This window comes from Rhinolophus sinicus, linkage group LG01 (genome assembly GCF_036562045.2).
Source record: "Rhinolophus sinicus isolate RSC01 linkage group LG01, ASM3656204v1, whole genome shotgun sequence".
NCBI lineage: Eukaryota > Metazoa > Chordata > Mammalia > Chiroptera > Rhinolophidae > Rhinolophus > Rhinolophus sinicus.
The window spans coordinates 198,877,889-198,893,167 of NC_133751.1; the positions used below are offsets into that span (position 1 = coordinate 198,877,889).

Consider the following 15,279-nt stretch of genomic DNA (forward strand, 5'->3'; position numbering starts at 1 on the left):
ATCAAAGAAACTGCATGATATCCATCACTACCTATTCAATGTACACTTTCTGTATGGTGGAGGGGCAATTTTATTGCCATCACTGTGAAATTGCTATGATGTGGTTCCCAAAGGAAATGGCGCATCTCAGACCAGCCTTCAAATTTGAGTAGGAGTTAGTTAGGAGAATGGACAATACATTCCAAACACAGGGAACAGCACATACAATGGCACAGAAACTAGGGAGTGTCACACAATCAAGTAATGGAAAAACGTTTAGTTTAATCCAAGTGTACTGAGGGCCTGGAGAATCCTATCAGATGGGGCAAGAGGGAGAGCAAGACCCCGATCATGAAGGACTTATAAATAATTTTTTAAAGTTTAGATTTTACACAAAGAGCAATGGGGAGCTTTTTAAGAAGTTTAAACATATCATGTGCATTGGCAACATACGTATTTAAAGTTTATATTCAATCCTAAATATAAGGGAAGATGTATTTTGGAGCATGTTAGATCTTTTTGGAAACCTTCCAATGAATAAAACTGCAAATGGCCAGATGGACCTTAGAAGGAATAAGATTTTTGCTCTAGGCCAATAAAAATTCCATTCTCAAGGTAATACAGATGCATACAGACATAATTGGCTCTGAGGAGAATTAATATTAGAATATAACAAACCTATGTGGCTTTTATAATGTAGCTGACATACTTCTACCTGGGATAAATTTTGTTATTCTTTACTTGGTTCTATAGACTAAATGGACTTGGTTATTTGAAATAATTTTAAATAATCTACCAAACCTGGGCAAGCTCCCCCAGGCCATTAGACAAGGAGCTATTTGCATGCCAAATTGCAAGGTTTAGCATATGGTCCTTAACATTTGCATAACTAAAATCTTAAAAAAGCATTTTCAGTGAGATGCCTTTTATATTTGTCTTCATCAACTAACTTGTTTTCTTTCATAAATTGTTTTCTTTCCCTACACATTGTCCTAAAGTACTATTTTGTGAATGGTTATTTTTCCTTGTACAAACAATACATATTTAGTGTTAAAGATAGAAATAAAAAAAAGAAAGATATTAAAACCTTTCATAATAGGAAAACTTTTTTTGTTGATTGTTTTACAAAAATGAACTCATATTCCATATCCTGACTTGTGGTGGTTATTAATGTTTTTCATTTAATCACACATCAGAACATTTTGAACATGATTATATAAATATATTTTAATGAGTATTGTACTCCATGTTATGAGCAAAATTTCCTTAACTAATTCCATATTGCTAGACATCTAGATTGCTTTGTTTTTTTCTAATTATAAGTAACATTTTAATTTAGGATTTAGGATTAAATAACATCTAGTGATGTAATAAGAGTAAAAATATAATAGCCACCAAATATATTTGTCATCCCCAAACCTATTCCACATTAATATGATCAGAGAAAAAGTGGATCCTTTGTGCATCAGCCTCCATAGAAAGATTACTATCAACTACTTAAGTATTTTAAGAAATTGTAGTTGTACACACTTTGAGGTCATCAAATGCCAGTCTGTGTGAATTCCATGTCTGCCATAAACAGTTAGTACAAGCAAAGTAACCTTTAACATTGCTAATGGGAATAAAGAAATAGACTCAAGAAGGAATTCTTTTTTGAATAATCACTCAGTTACAGGCATAGGACATCTTGAGCTTCAGGATGGGTATGAAATTTCCCCCAAAAATGATCCTGAAACCACAGCTAGAGGAGTAAACAATCAGTCTGAATTTGTCCTAAATGGACAGCATCAGTCTTGGCTGGGGACTAGAGGAGCCTCTCCCAGTGGAGAAATTCAGTCAGTGGTCACAATGACACACATCTGCAGGCCATGGTGGTGATCCAGGCACACTGGTCTCCCACCTGCAAAGTCCAAGTACTGAGCCTCAGTGACCTTGACCATATGTAGTGTCCAAGTTTAGAGTCTGTTCTTTGAAATCAGACTATCTACATTTGAATCAGAGATTCACCTCTTCCTAGCTATTTGACTGTGAGCAAGTTCTTTGGGCTTCAGTTTCTACAGGAGACTCTAAGAGCATTTTATAAGGGTTGCTGGGAGGCTTAAATAAAATCATCCATATAAAGCATTTGGTTTAGTACCTGGCTTATAGTGCATACTTGGTAAATGTGTGTTACTGATTTCTCGCATTGTAAACCTAAATAGGAGCAAGAAACAAAAACCAACTCTCTCTCAAAACCTTTTATCATTTCTCCCACTTGTTACCAGTTCAAAAAGGAATGAAGACAAGACCTTAAAACACTCCTATATGTCAAACCTTATTTAAAAGAGGAGAAAGAAGAAGAAGGGAAGAAAGAGGAGGAGAAGGAAGAACAGAAGGAGGAGACAGGAAGAGGAGGAAGGGGAAGTGATAAGTGATGTACAATTGCCTTTAGATATATACTATTACAAATTAGAATGAAAAGTGCTTAAGAAAAACAATAAATTACAGATGTTGAAGTGATGTTACTGATAACAGAAATATCTAATATCCTAAGATAAATCACAGTATACAAAATTAATTTTGTGAAATATTAAATATGATAAATTCCTATAAAAGCAAAAAAAAATGGAGCTTCTTCAGGCAATTTTTTTTACTAAGGGAGGGTGCTTTAGTTAAAGAAAGATAAGTATTTTTTTTTCTTTTTGATTGTGCAAAGATCATGGAAGCTATGAGAGGCACAAATTTAAAAGGATATCATCATCAAGGGGAAATGACAATCAAACAAGAAAATTTTTCCATCTTATAAGAAAACAACAAAAAAATCAATAGAGTTTCATATCTGAATACACCATGTTTCCCCAAAACTAAGACCTAGCTGGACCATCAGCTCTAATGCGTCTTTCGGAACAAAAATTAATACAAGACCAGGTATTATATTATTAAATTATATTATATTATATTACATTACATTATATTATAGTAAAACAAGACTCGGTCTTATATTAATTTTTGCTCCAACGGATGCATTAGAGCTGATTGTCTGACTAGGTCTTATTTTCGGGGAAACACAGTAGGCTATATATATAACAGTAAAATCCATTTTGAATTATTTTAAATGTGCTTATTGCTCTTTTATTATAAAATAAATACATTCTCATTGCAAGCAGATCCATTTGGGAAGTGGAAAAAAAAAAAGATGGTAATTCAGAGTTCTAAGCTATTGTAATTAAAGATCAAATACTAGACCAGTAACAATTTCACTTGTAGTGATTAGAATTTGTGTGGAGTGGCACATTTCTTTGTAAAAAAAACTTTCTTCTCTAAATGTAAAGTATATTTGAAAAAGTGAAATCACCTATGATTGCAACCTACCACAGACAATCACTAATACTCTTCTGTAAATACCGTGCAGCTAGCTTACCCGTTCTCTCTTCCTCTATCTCACACATTCTGTGGTTGTAAGTTATTAATTTTATTTCTCATGCAAACTTTCAATTACAAGTAAATTATTAATTTAAGGAGAAAAGGAAATTGGAACTGAGGAAGCAAGTAGATTTCACAACACCCAAGGGTAAGAGAACAGCTGTATATCAAGATATACTTGGATTCAAGAAGAGATCCTCAGAAACCCCTTGTTTACCACCACTCTTTTTATCTCTTTCTCCAAAGCCATTTAGTCTCATGTCTGCTTCTTTCTGCACACCTGCTTTTTTAAAATTTATCTCACTGTTTTGGCTTCATCACAATTTTGGAGTTTGAATGTTCAGTTCTTGTAGCTATCTGAAAACTAGCACCTCTTAAATTCAATTCCAAATTCTTGAAAGAGAGAATTCTGACTCCATTCATATTAGGAGTTGAGTAGGACATGCTGTGGTTCTCAAGAAAAGGGACATGTGGGCTTAGTAAACACCATAATGTTAGTCCACTGTACTATAGATACCTTATGGGTCGATAAACATAAGTCTACATCATTAATTTAGAGACTTCCTCAAAATCTGATTATACTAACATTATTTAAATTCTTTAATTCCCTCTTCATATGGTATTTAGACTGTTTAAGCATCTTTGGTAAGCACACCATTTCCCTAGGAATAATTCTGATCAACGGTTCAAAGCATATACATATATATAGATTTTCTTTTTGCACAATTACTTTCCAGAAAATTTTCATCAATTTTGCACTTAGTTGGTAGCCAATGATGAAAGAAAGTCCTTCTATTTCCAGTCTCACTATATAGTAAAGGTAATTTTTGCCCATGGAAATGCAAGGCTTTAAGCAAAAAATAGTCATAAGTGGTAACCATTTACTTTCCCCACATTCTTTTAGTAAAGTACAATGAACATAGATTAAAATCCACCCCTTTTGTGTACAGTTTAACAAGTTTTATTAAGCAACTGGAGTCTGACAATTAAGTTTGCCAACTTGTTGCAATGATGTTGCTAAACTTTTTTGATATCAGAGGGATTATTCATTATGAATTTGTACCAACTGGACAAACAATTACCCAAGTTTACTATTCGGAAGTGCAGAAAAGGCTGAGTGAAAAAGTTACATGACCTGAACTTTTCGCCAATAATTTATGGATCTTGCATCACAACAGTGCACCAGCTCACATGGCACTGTCTGTGAGGGAGTTTTTAGCCAGTAAACAAATAACTGTATTGGAACCCTCCCTACTCACCTGATCTGGCCCCCAGTGACTTCTTTCTTTACCAGAAGAAGAAGGAAATATTGAAAGGAAGACACTTTGATGACATTCAGGACATCAAGCGTAAAATGACGACAGCTCTGATGGCCATTCCAGAAAAAGACTTCCAGAATTGCTTTGAAAGATGGACCAGACACTGGCATCGGTGCATAGCTTCCCAAGAGGAGTACTTTGAAGGTGACCATAGTGATATTCAGCAATGAGGTATGTAGCACTTTTTCTAGGATGCATTCACAAATTTAATTGCCTGAGCTCATATAACCACCACCACAATCAAGATACAGAACAATTCTGTCACTCCAAAAAATTCCCCCAGGCTCCCTTATAGTCAACCCCTTCCCTACCGTAGCCCCTGGCAACCACTAATCTGTTTTCTGTGCCTAAAGTTTTGATTTTTTTCAGAAAGGCATGTAATGAAATAACATACTATGTAGCATTTTGAGTCCGGATTTTTTCTCTTAACATAATGTATGTGAGGTTTGTTACGAGTTGAATTGTGTCCATACAAACTCATGTTGAAGTCTAATCCCCGGTACCTCAGAATGTGACTTTATTTGAAAATAGGGTCGTTATAGATATACTTAGTTAAGTCAAGATGAGGTCATAGTAGAATGGGATAGGTCCCCAGTTCAATATGACTGGTGTCCTTAAAAAAGAAGAAATTCAGACATAGACTAGCACACAGAAAGGATGCCATATGAAGATGAAGACAGATCAGGGTGATGCTTCTACAAGCCAAGGAACACCAAAGCTCACCAGCAAACCAGCAGGAGTTAGGAGAGAGGCATTAACCAGATTGTTCCTTCCCTCAGAAGGAACCAACCCTGCTGACGTCTCAGGACTTCCAGCCTCCAGAACTGAGAAAATATATTTTTGGTGTTTAAGCTACCCAGTTTGTGGTACTTTGTTATGGCAGCCCTAGCAAACTGATACAAGGTTCTTCCATGTTATTGCATGTTTCTGTTTATTGTTGAATTTTATTCAATTGCATAGATGTACCACTCATTTTTCATCCATTCACCAACTGAAGGGTATTTGGGTTGCTTCCAGTTTTCTATAGTTACAAACGAAACTGCTATAAACATTTGAGTCCGGACTTTGATGTAAACATAAATTTTCATTTCACTTAAACAACTAGGAATGACATTGCTGGGCCATATGATAAGTGCATGTTTAAGAATACAAGAGATTGACAAACTGTTGACTACAGAAGCCTCCCCATTTTACATTCCTACCAGCATTGTATTTACTTGCTCTACAACTTCACTAGAATTTGGCATTATCATTCTGTTTTTGTTTCATTTTGTTTTTTTACTATCTTACAGGCGTAGAGAGGCATCCCATTGTGAGTTTAATTTTCTCTCCTGTAATTAATAATTTTGCACATCTTTTCATGTACAAAATATATAAATGTTTTTATATCGTCTTAATATAAGTCCTTCATATGACATTTGACTTGCAAAATATTTCCTCCCAGGCTGTGGCATATCTCTTCATTTTCTTAATGATGTCTTCCAAAGAACAGAAGTTTTTAATTTACTAAAGTTCAATTTATCAGTTTTTCTTTTACAGAGCATGCTTTCGATCTTTAAAAAAAAATTTGCCTAATTTAAGGTCACAAAGATTTTCTCATGTATTTCTTGTAGAAAGTTTATAATTTTTAGCTTTTTATTTAGATTTATAATCCATTTGGAGTTAATTTTTAATATGGTGCAAGGTATAGATTGAATTTCTTTTTGATTTTTCTGTTCTGGAGTTTTGTTTCTTTTGTACATAAGTATCCCACGGTTTTAGCACCATTTCCTTATTTGTTAAGTTTAAAATTGTTGGTGTCTCTGTTCATATTAAATATTGATCTGAAGTTTTCTATTATTGTATTTATTTGGCTGTGATATCAGGCCAATTGGGAAATATTTTCTCCTCTTTAACATTTTGGAAATGTTTGTTTAGAATTATCATTATTTCTTCTTAAATGTTAGGAAGAATTCAGCAATAATGTCATCTATGTCTGAAGTTTCCTTTGTGAGAGTTTGTTTAAATTCAGTTTCTTTGATAGATATAGGCTGTACATGTTATCTATCATTTCTATCTCTAATTCTCCAGCTCTGTTTTCTTGGGGAATCCTAGTAGTTTATGCCTTTCAAATATTTTTTCCATTCATCTAAATTATAGAGCAAATTGACATAAATTTGTTCATAATATTACCCTGTTTTATTTCCTATCTCTGTAAATTCTGTAGATTTTCCCCATCATTCTGATATTATCAATTTTTCTCTTATCTTTTTGTCCTGATCAGTCTGACTTAAGATTTATAAATTTTATTGATACTCTTAGAGAACCAACTTTTGATGTCATTGGTTTTCTCTATTGTTATTGTTTTGTATCTCATTGGTTTCTATTCTATTTATTATTTCCTTTGTTCTACTTACTTTGGGTTTAATCAGTTTTTGATCTTTTAGTTTTTAAAGATGTGATAGATATTCTGGAGATTTATATTGCTATAAATCCCCCTCTAAGAAATGCTGTGGTTGCACAACATAATTTTGGATATTTTTTCAGCTCGAAATATTTTCTAATGTTCTTTTTGATTTTCTCTTTAGCTTTACTATAACTTATTTAGTTCTCAACCTTTGGAGACTGTTTAAACATGTCTTTCTATTATTGATAATTAATTTAATTGCATTATGGTAACATTTTATATTATTGAATATTTTAAAATTTATTGAGACTTGTTTCATAGCTTAGAATATGTTATGTTTTGAAAATTTCTGTATGCACTTGAAAAAAGTGTATATTCTGCTGTTGTTGGGTAAAGTGATAATATCTAAATGTCAGCTCGGTGAAGTAGATGACAGTATTACTCAATTCTTCTGTGTCCTTATGGATCCGTTTTTCATTGTACATTTTCTGTTGATTATTGAGAGAGTGGAATTGATATATTTGCCTGTGATTGTGAATTGGTCTATTTATTTTTTCAGGTTGACAAAGTTTTTGTTTTATGTGTTTGGAAGTTTATTATTAAATACTTAAGCATTAATAATTGTTATGTCCTCATGATTAATTGACCACTTTATCCTTATGAAATAAACTTCTTTATTACTAGTAAACTCTTTGCTCTGTAATCGACATTGTCTAATACTATACAGTCATTCCAACTTTCCTTTCGTTAGTGTTAGAATGGTATATTCTTTTCTATCCTTTTGCTTTCAAATTCTTTATGGCATTAATTTAAATTCAGTTTTTTACAGACAGCAAATAGCAGGATTTTACTTTTTTATACAATCTGACAAATTGACATTCTTTGCCTTTAATCAAGGTGTTTGCACTATGTATATATAATGTGATTATTGGCGTGGTTGGGTTTAAAGCCTATTGTTTTTGTTGTTGCTGTTGTTTCATCTGTTCTTTGTTCCCTCTTTTTTTTCTGCTTTATTTAGGATTAACTATGTTTTATGATTTCATTTTATCCCCATGGTGGTTTATTACTTCTAATGTCTTGTGTGTGTTTGTTTAGCACTTGCTTTCAGGGTTTCTGTTATATATCTTAAACTTATTATGGTCTATCTTCAAATGATATCATACCACTTTATATACAACTGAATATTTCTATTTTACCTATCGCAGCATTTTAATATTGTTTTCATGGAGTTTGCTTCTGTTTTGTTATAAACCCCACAATGCCCTGTTACTATTTTTGTTTAAATAATTATCTTTTAAACTTATTTTTGAAATAAACAAATTGAATATATGTATTTATATACTACTAATTCTGGTGCTCTTTATTCTTTAGTGTAGATTCAGATATCTATCTGGTATAATGTTTCTTCTGCTTGAAGAACTTCTTTTGATATTCTTATAGTAGAGTTTTAATAGTAAGAATTGTTTTCATCTTTTGTATCCTTGAAAAATATTTTATGTTTCTTTAGTTTTTGAAAGGTTTTATACTGGATATCAACTTCCAGGTTGACAATTTTATTTTCTTTCAGTATTTTAAAGATACTTTTCCATTATCTTTTGTTTTTCATTATTTCCTAAGAAAAATCATGTGTCATCTTAATTTTTTCTCTTTATGTACTATGTCTATTTTTTTCTCTAGCTGCTTTTAAGATTTTTCTCTTTATCACTGGTATTAATCAATTTGACTATGGTACACCATGTAGTTGTTCTAATTTTATTGTTCTTGGTTCATTGAACCTCTTATTTTTCATTTCTGGAAATTTTTCTGATTATTTCTTTAAATATTCTTGGGTTTTGTGTGTTTTTTTTTAAACACTCTTGAGCTTTTTGTTCCCTCTCTGGGACTTTGAAGTCATGTGGAAATAATTTGATGTTTTTTGATACTTGTTTCTAAGCTTTGCTTGATGGAATCAGAAAGGTCTGTAGTCCAGGACTAATTTTTCTCCACTACCAAGACAATGGCATTTTAAAGCACTACTCAATAATCCATGTTTTATAACGTTTTCCCACCTTGAATCGTAAAGGCTCAATGTAGCTCCAGGATTTTTCCATCTGATTTTTACAGGTGGTTCTTTCCCTGGGTTGGTTGCTTGCTCACATGCATACATTGATTAGTATTCAGCTGAAGACTCAAAGGAGGAAACCTTTGGCAGATCTCTGGAGCTCATTCTCTCTGTAATGTTTTTCTCATCATTATACAGTCTTAGAAACCCCAGCTTCTTATTCTCTTGAACCTTCTAATTCTGTCACCTGGATGCAAGGTAACCACCTGATTTTGCCTGCATTTCCCCCCATACAAGAGCCTGAAAACTCTCAAGGTGGTAAGTTGAGGTAATTGTTAGGACTTTACTTGCTTATTTCCCACTTCTCCAGTATCACTGATTTCACTGTTTTTTGTCCAGTATCTGAAAACCCTTGTTTCATGTATTTTTTCCTAAACAACTGAAAAAATTTTAAGATTCCAAACTCTATAGTGTAGAAACTAAGGAGCTTTAACAATCATTGAACACATAATTGTTGTGTAAATGAGGCCACACACAAAAATGGGTTTGTTTTAGTAACTAAAAACATTTGATTTAGTAAGTCTGTAAACATTCTTCATGTTGAACATCTGTTTGAGTTTTAGTAGAATCTTTGAGTCCCCAGGCTTGAAATTAAAAATGAGATTATGTGGTCATTTGCAATTCAAATACAATTAATATTACTTACAGGGACAAAGTCTAAAATCTGAATTGAATGAATTAAATGTCATCTTTTATGAGTGCAAAGAAAAAAAGCTATAGAAAATTTAGCTCAAATTTGAGCACAAATATTGTGTCTGCCTACAAATCTTCTACTTACTTGACATACTTAGCTGTATGTCAATTTTTTTTACACGTGTCTCCAAATTCAGTATACACAATCAAGAGAATTAATTTATAGGATGTTGGAAAAGTACAGAGACAAGTGATTTTTTTTTTGGTGTGTTTTTCTCCTTTCGAGCAATAGTTTTCAGACAAACTGGTAAATTAACTTAGTGGGTGATTATGGAGTTTTACAACTTTTGTTTAGGAATTTATTAGCTCATTTGTTCTAAGAAAAATTTGAGACAGATAAGTGAAGCCAAGCTCTAAAGGGGGACAACAACAACAAAAAAGACAGTTTGATCCACATCAGGCACATTCTTAAGGTGGCTTGGGCTTGATGAAAAGGAATTTATTGTATATATTTGGCTCTGAAATGTAACAGTACATTATATCAACCTTGCGTTTTTCAGACTCAGACTTCTTTGATCTACCCTGAAAATGTGTAGCTATGCAAATATTCCACATTGCTATAATAAAAAAAGAAAGTTTTGCTAAAATTAACAGTGAACACATAATTCTAAGTTCAGTGGGGGTTGAGTTTACCTAAACACAATTATGTGAATTGTGTTGATTCAGAAGTAGGCAAGAGATCAAGCTTAGTACCAAGTCAGACCACCACAAACTAGTTATGTCCCATTAAGCAAATCAAATGAATTAGTGGAAATTATACATTAAAAGAATAAAATTACCTATAAAACTAGAGGTCAATTTGGGAATTATAATATTGCAAAGAGTATCTATTTGAACTTAGAGAATTAAGAATTGTGACAGCTACAAGATATACTTTGTGAGAGTGAATCTTAGTAAATAATGTCATTTGTAGGAGCCAAAGTTGACAAACAGAAGGTTTCCCTACTATACTATTTGATACCATGCTTCCTGTGTTTTCTTGTTTCCCTGCTAGAACTGGATAGTCAATATGATTAGCACGTCTTTCAAAAAATAAAATGGACAGATCTGGAGATATTTATTACCTTTCCCAAGAATGTCGAAAGCATTTCATGATAACATTTCTGTTAGTAGTGATGGCAGAATTAAGTATTTACATCTCACACTTTTTTTATATATAAAGGGGATTACTTAATTGCAGAGTACTGACATCTAAAGAAATTTAAGTTCTTTTAAAGTACAAAGAACATCTTTTTAAGTGAAAGTTTTATTTAGTGTTTCTGAAATATATAAATATATATTGGAGGTCAGAATGACCAACTCTTTAAGAATTGTGAATGCATCTCATACAAAGTTTAAATTTCTGTATATACATATACATGTGTGTGTATTTACACATACATATACACACATATATGTACATACATATATACATACATATACATATATATACACATACACACACACACACACACACATATATATATATATATATATAAAGTAATTTCACCTTAAAAAAATCTAATGAATGTATAACTTGAAGAAAAATTCAAAAAGTACTGTTCCAAGATTGTGAACTGTTTAGTTCAAATAACTGAGGACCTTGTTATGGCTATAATTACAACGGTGGAAAGTTGGCAGTCCTTAAACCATGGACCTAACGTGAGTTGGTATAAATAAAATATTTTCAAAATTCCGGCTTCTGCTTCCATAGCTGAAGGTTGATAAATGTTATTCAACCTCTCATAGCACACTGGACAGATATAAAAATGATAAACTATAAAAAAACTAAAAAAAATAATAATTATTATGTGTTTATGTAGCCCAATTTAGCAAGCCTACTCTGGCAAAAGCCATTTAAAAATACAAAATAAAGAGTTAAAATTCTTCAACTATAGTAATTCAGTTAGTATTAAAATCCATCTTGTTTACAAATGATCCAGAAATATTCTTAAAGAGAAATATTCTTAAGGAGCAAACCAATAGGACAACTTCAAGTCAGTTCCCTATATATTATACAGGTGATAATATTCAAAATTGAAAGCATGTTTATTAATCCTGGATACTTTAAATTTATGAAGTTGCATGGTATAATTGACTGTCATTAAATAATTGCAACATGTGCCAATTTATATTATACTATTTATATGAAAATTGATATAATATGTGTTCCAATGTTTTGTACATTTTATAGTGCCATAGAATTTACAAACCCATTTCACATGAATGTTCTCATTTAATTCCCTTAACAAGGCTGTAGGGCAGCTTTTAGCTCAATTATTATTATGCCCATTTTCCAGTTGAGAAAACTGAGAATCTGAGAGGTTATTCCTGCTCAGATCTAAGCAGCAAAAGTTAGTCAGAATCCAGTCATCTAAGCTTATTACTTAGTAACAAAATAAGAAATTTCAAACAAAATATGAAATTCTATTATATGGCCATCATTACCTAAATAGTACTTCTTAACTGAATGAAAAAGAGAGAAAGGGCCTGCTTTTTTGAATGGTTTTGACGAAGGTCTTGTTAGAAGGAATTGACTCATATTTTTCTGATTGCAGTTTTTATCATGACAGAATATGAAAATTGACATGAGTTTAAAAGAAAAGCTTTTCTTTGGTACTTACTATATATTTTGCAACAAAAAACATTTTTACAACAGTCAGACATTGCTTTTAATCCAGGTGTAAACAAAACGAAAACTATCAACGAGTAACGTCAGAAGCAACCTGCAGTATTTTTAAATGATGTCACTTTCTAGTCTGACACTTTTGCAGCAAAAAGGGCAAAACAATTCGGGTTAAACAATTATGGTGTGTCCTTTTTTTTCCCCTCTGAGCTTTGCCATTTGAATCTGCCCGTGTTTTATGTACGTGCAACTCCAGACCCATGCTAAGACACAACCTTCTGACACTGTCTATTTGCCAGAAAGATGTAAATTGAAGACCTGAAATCTAATATGCAATAAATCGCAAATAAATGTGTCAGGAGATTTAGCACAAGCAGCACATAGGGGACACCTTCTTTTCTTAATCTGTAAAAGGCAAATGTCACGGTTGATACATCAGCCAAACTGCGATGGAGGAAGTGTTCACTGCAGTTGCTGAGTCAACAGCACCAGGGCTGTGAACAGAGGACGAAGCACGAAGCACGGAGACACCCAACTTCGAATTCCATCTTGGGAAAGGAATAAAGAGAACTTTCTCAGGACACACCCACAAGGGTGAGTGAAAACAGCTTTGGGAGATTTAAAAATAAAAGCTGAAATTCCCCAGAAAATGCCTCCCTGAGAGTTGCTAAAGGACACTCAAATTTAGAGGTTCAGAGCCCCATGCGTGTGCTGCTTATGCTGAAATAAGAGTCTAGGGATTCCAAAGGGGTGGACAGAAGAAAGCAATGCTTCCCCAAGTGTGAGACACATTCCACTGGTGGAAGATTATGTGGAAGCGGTCCACAGAAAGACTTTATTTTGTTGTTGTTGTTGTTGCTGAAAATTTGATCATGCATTTAATGAATACATATTAAAATAGAACAAGTATATTAACCTTTTCAGTTTGTGAATTGCTAGGATAAAAGTAAAAATTACAGTAAACTAAGTTTAAATGAATTTCTTTGAGCAAAAAACAGAGGGTGCCAAAAAAAATGTATACACATTTTAAGAAAGGGAAAAAATGTATTAAAATTATGCTGATGGTAACCACTCTGAGCACCTCTTGTAATTGCAGAAGTCAAACATGACTTGTAATCACCTTTTGTTATCGGTATATATTGAGTATTACAATTTTTTTAACAGTTTTCCTTTCTTAAAATGTGTATACATGTTTTTGGCACCCTCTGTAGTAAGGAAATAATGGTCCAGATGACACGTGGATTTGGACAAAAATTCTAAAGATGGTACTTAAAGTACTATGGTTGTGATAATGCTGGAACAGATAGAGCCGCCATTTAGTAAAGAAACAGGCCCTTCTTCCCTTTGCTTTCTCTGGAAATAAGGTATATAGAAGACTCTCTTTTAGCTTAACTCACCTTTCAGAATTATGCTATTCACTTACTATCTGCACCAGCATGGCTCTCTGTTCCCAGTTTTATGTTCTATTCTTATCCCTCACCCCTTTCTCACCTCCACTAGAATGGAAACTCCAGGGGGCAGATATTGCATCCCTGGCATTTAGTGCCTGGCACATAGTTGGCACCTAATGAAAGAATGAATGAATAACTGTTTTAGGCCTACACGCCTCTGAACTTCAGCTTGATACCCGAGGCACAAACCCTGCCCTTGAGGTCAAAGTGTTTTTCCCACAAGTCACTTTCCCCTTGCTTTCTGACCACTTCTTGTTTTGGTTCCTTTAGACTTACAACCTGATGCACAAAAGCCCAATGTGGAATTGCAAGAAGAAGGATCCCAGGGTATGTGGTGGTCTCAATAGTTGCTTCTGCACTGTACAGTCATATGATCTAGGAAATTTTTTTAAGTGTTGGCCCTGAATAGCCTGTACAACTCTTATGAGAATCCCATCACCCTTTCCATAGTGATTGGAGAGGGATGGAAAGGTCTATGCCAATGAGTACATGGCAATACTCTTCCTACAGAGATTGGTTAGGAGTAAGCAGGTGACCCAGTTGCCAAAGGAGATGTGGGGAGATGTTTGCTTGAGGTCTCTTAGAAAAAAATCCCACTTAAATGAGAAATCCTTTGGAAACAATCACTTATTTTCCACCAGATCTAGCTGGGTTCAGCTATGAGGCCTGGAACTACTGTTACCATCTGGTCGCCGGCCTGAGGGTGAAGCTGCACACAGAGCCAAACAGACCGAGAGCCTGATGGGAAGTGGATCTGAAGTCTGACCTAAACGCCTAACCTGAGCTCCTGATCTGAACTGGACCCGAAGCCCTAATGATGGCCTTACTTTCAGTGAGGCAATGAACTCTATTAGGTTGGTGCAAAAGTAATTGCAGTTTAAAAGGTTAAAACTTGCAAACACCGCAATTACCTTTGCACTAACCTAATACTTATTAACCATTTTAAGCAGATATTTTTCTATAACTTGTGGCAAATATATATATATATATATATATATTTTATATAGATATATATTTCTCCATTATATATCTATACTATATATTTTATATAGACATATTTATATATTTCCTATAGATATATATACATATATAGCTACATATATATTTTAATTTACACAGGGTACAAATCTATTATACAGCCATTTTCTCTGTTAAGTCACTGATAAAATTATGAAAAGAAGGAAAATGATCACACTGTTTACCTTGATAGTCTTGTTCAGTTATTGCAATTATTTAGTTATTTAGTGATAGTTATTGTAGTACATTTTATGTTTCTCCTCTGTACCAAGAGCCAAAATAAAAGTAGTAATGATAATGATAATAATAATCGGTAACTCTTATTG

General features: G+C 33.3%; 1 long non-coding RNA gene across 1 annotated transcript; it reads left to right on the plus strand.

Moving 5' to 3' along the window:
* The first annotated feature begins 4,583 nt into the window (after window positions 1–4,583).
* LOC109449896 (uncharacterized) lies at window positions 4,584–14,971 on the plus strand. The gene is made up of 4 exons (XR_002137768.2): window positions 4,584–4,871; window positions 12,900–13,079; window positions 14,207–14,263; window positions 14,578–14,971. It is a non-coding gene; the product is annotated as an uncharacterized LOC109449896 (long non-coding RNA).
* The last annotated feature ends 308 nt before the right edge of the window (window positions 14,972–15,279 follow it).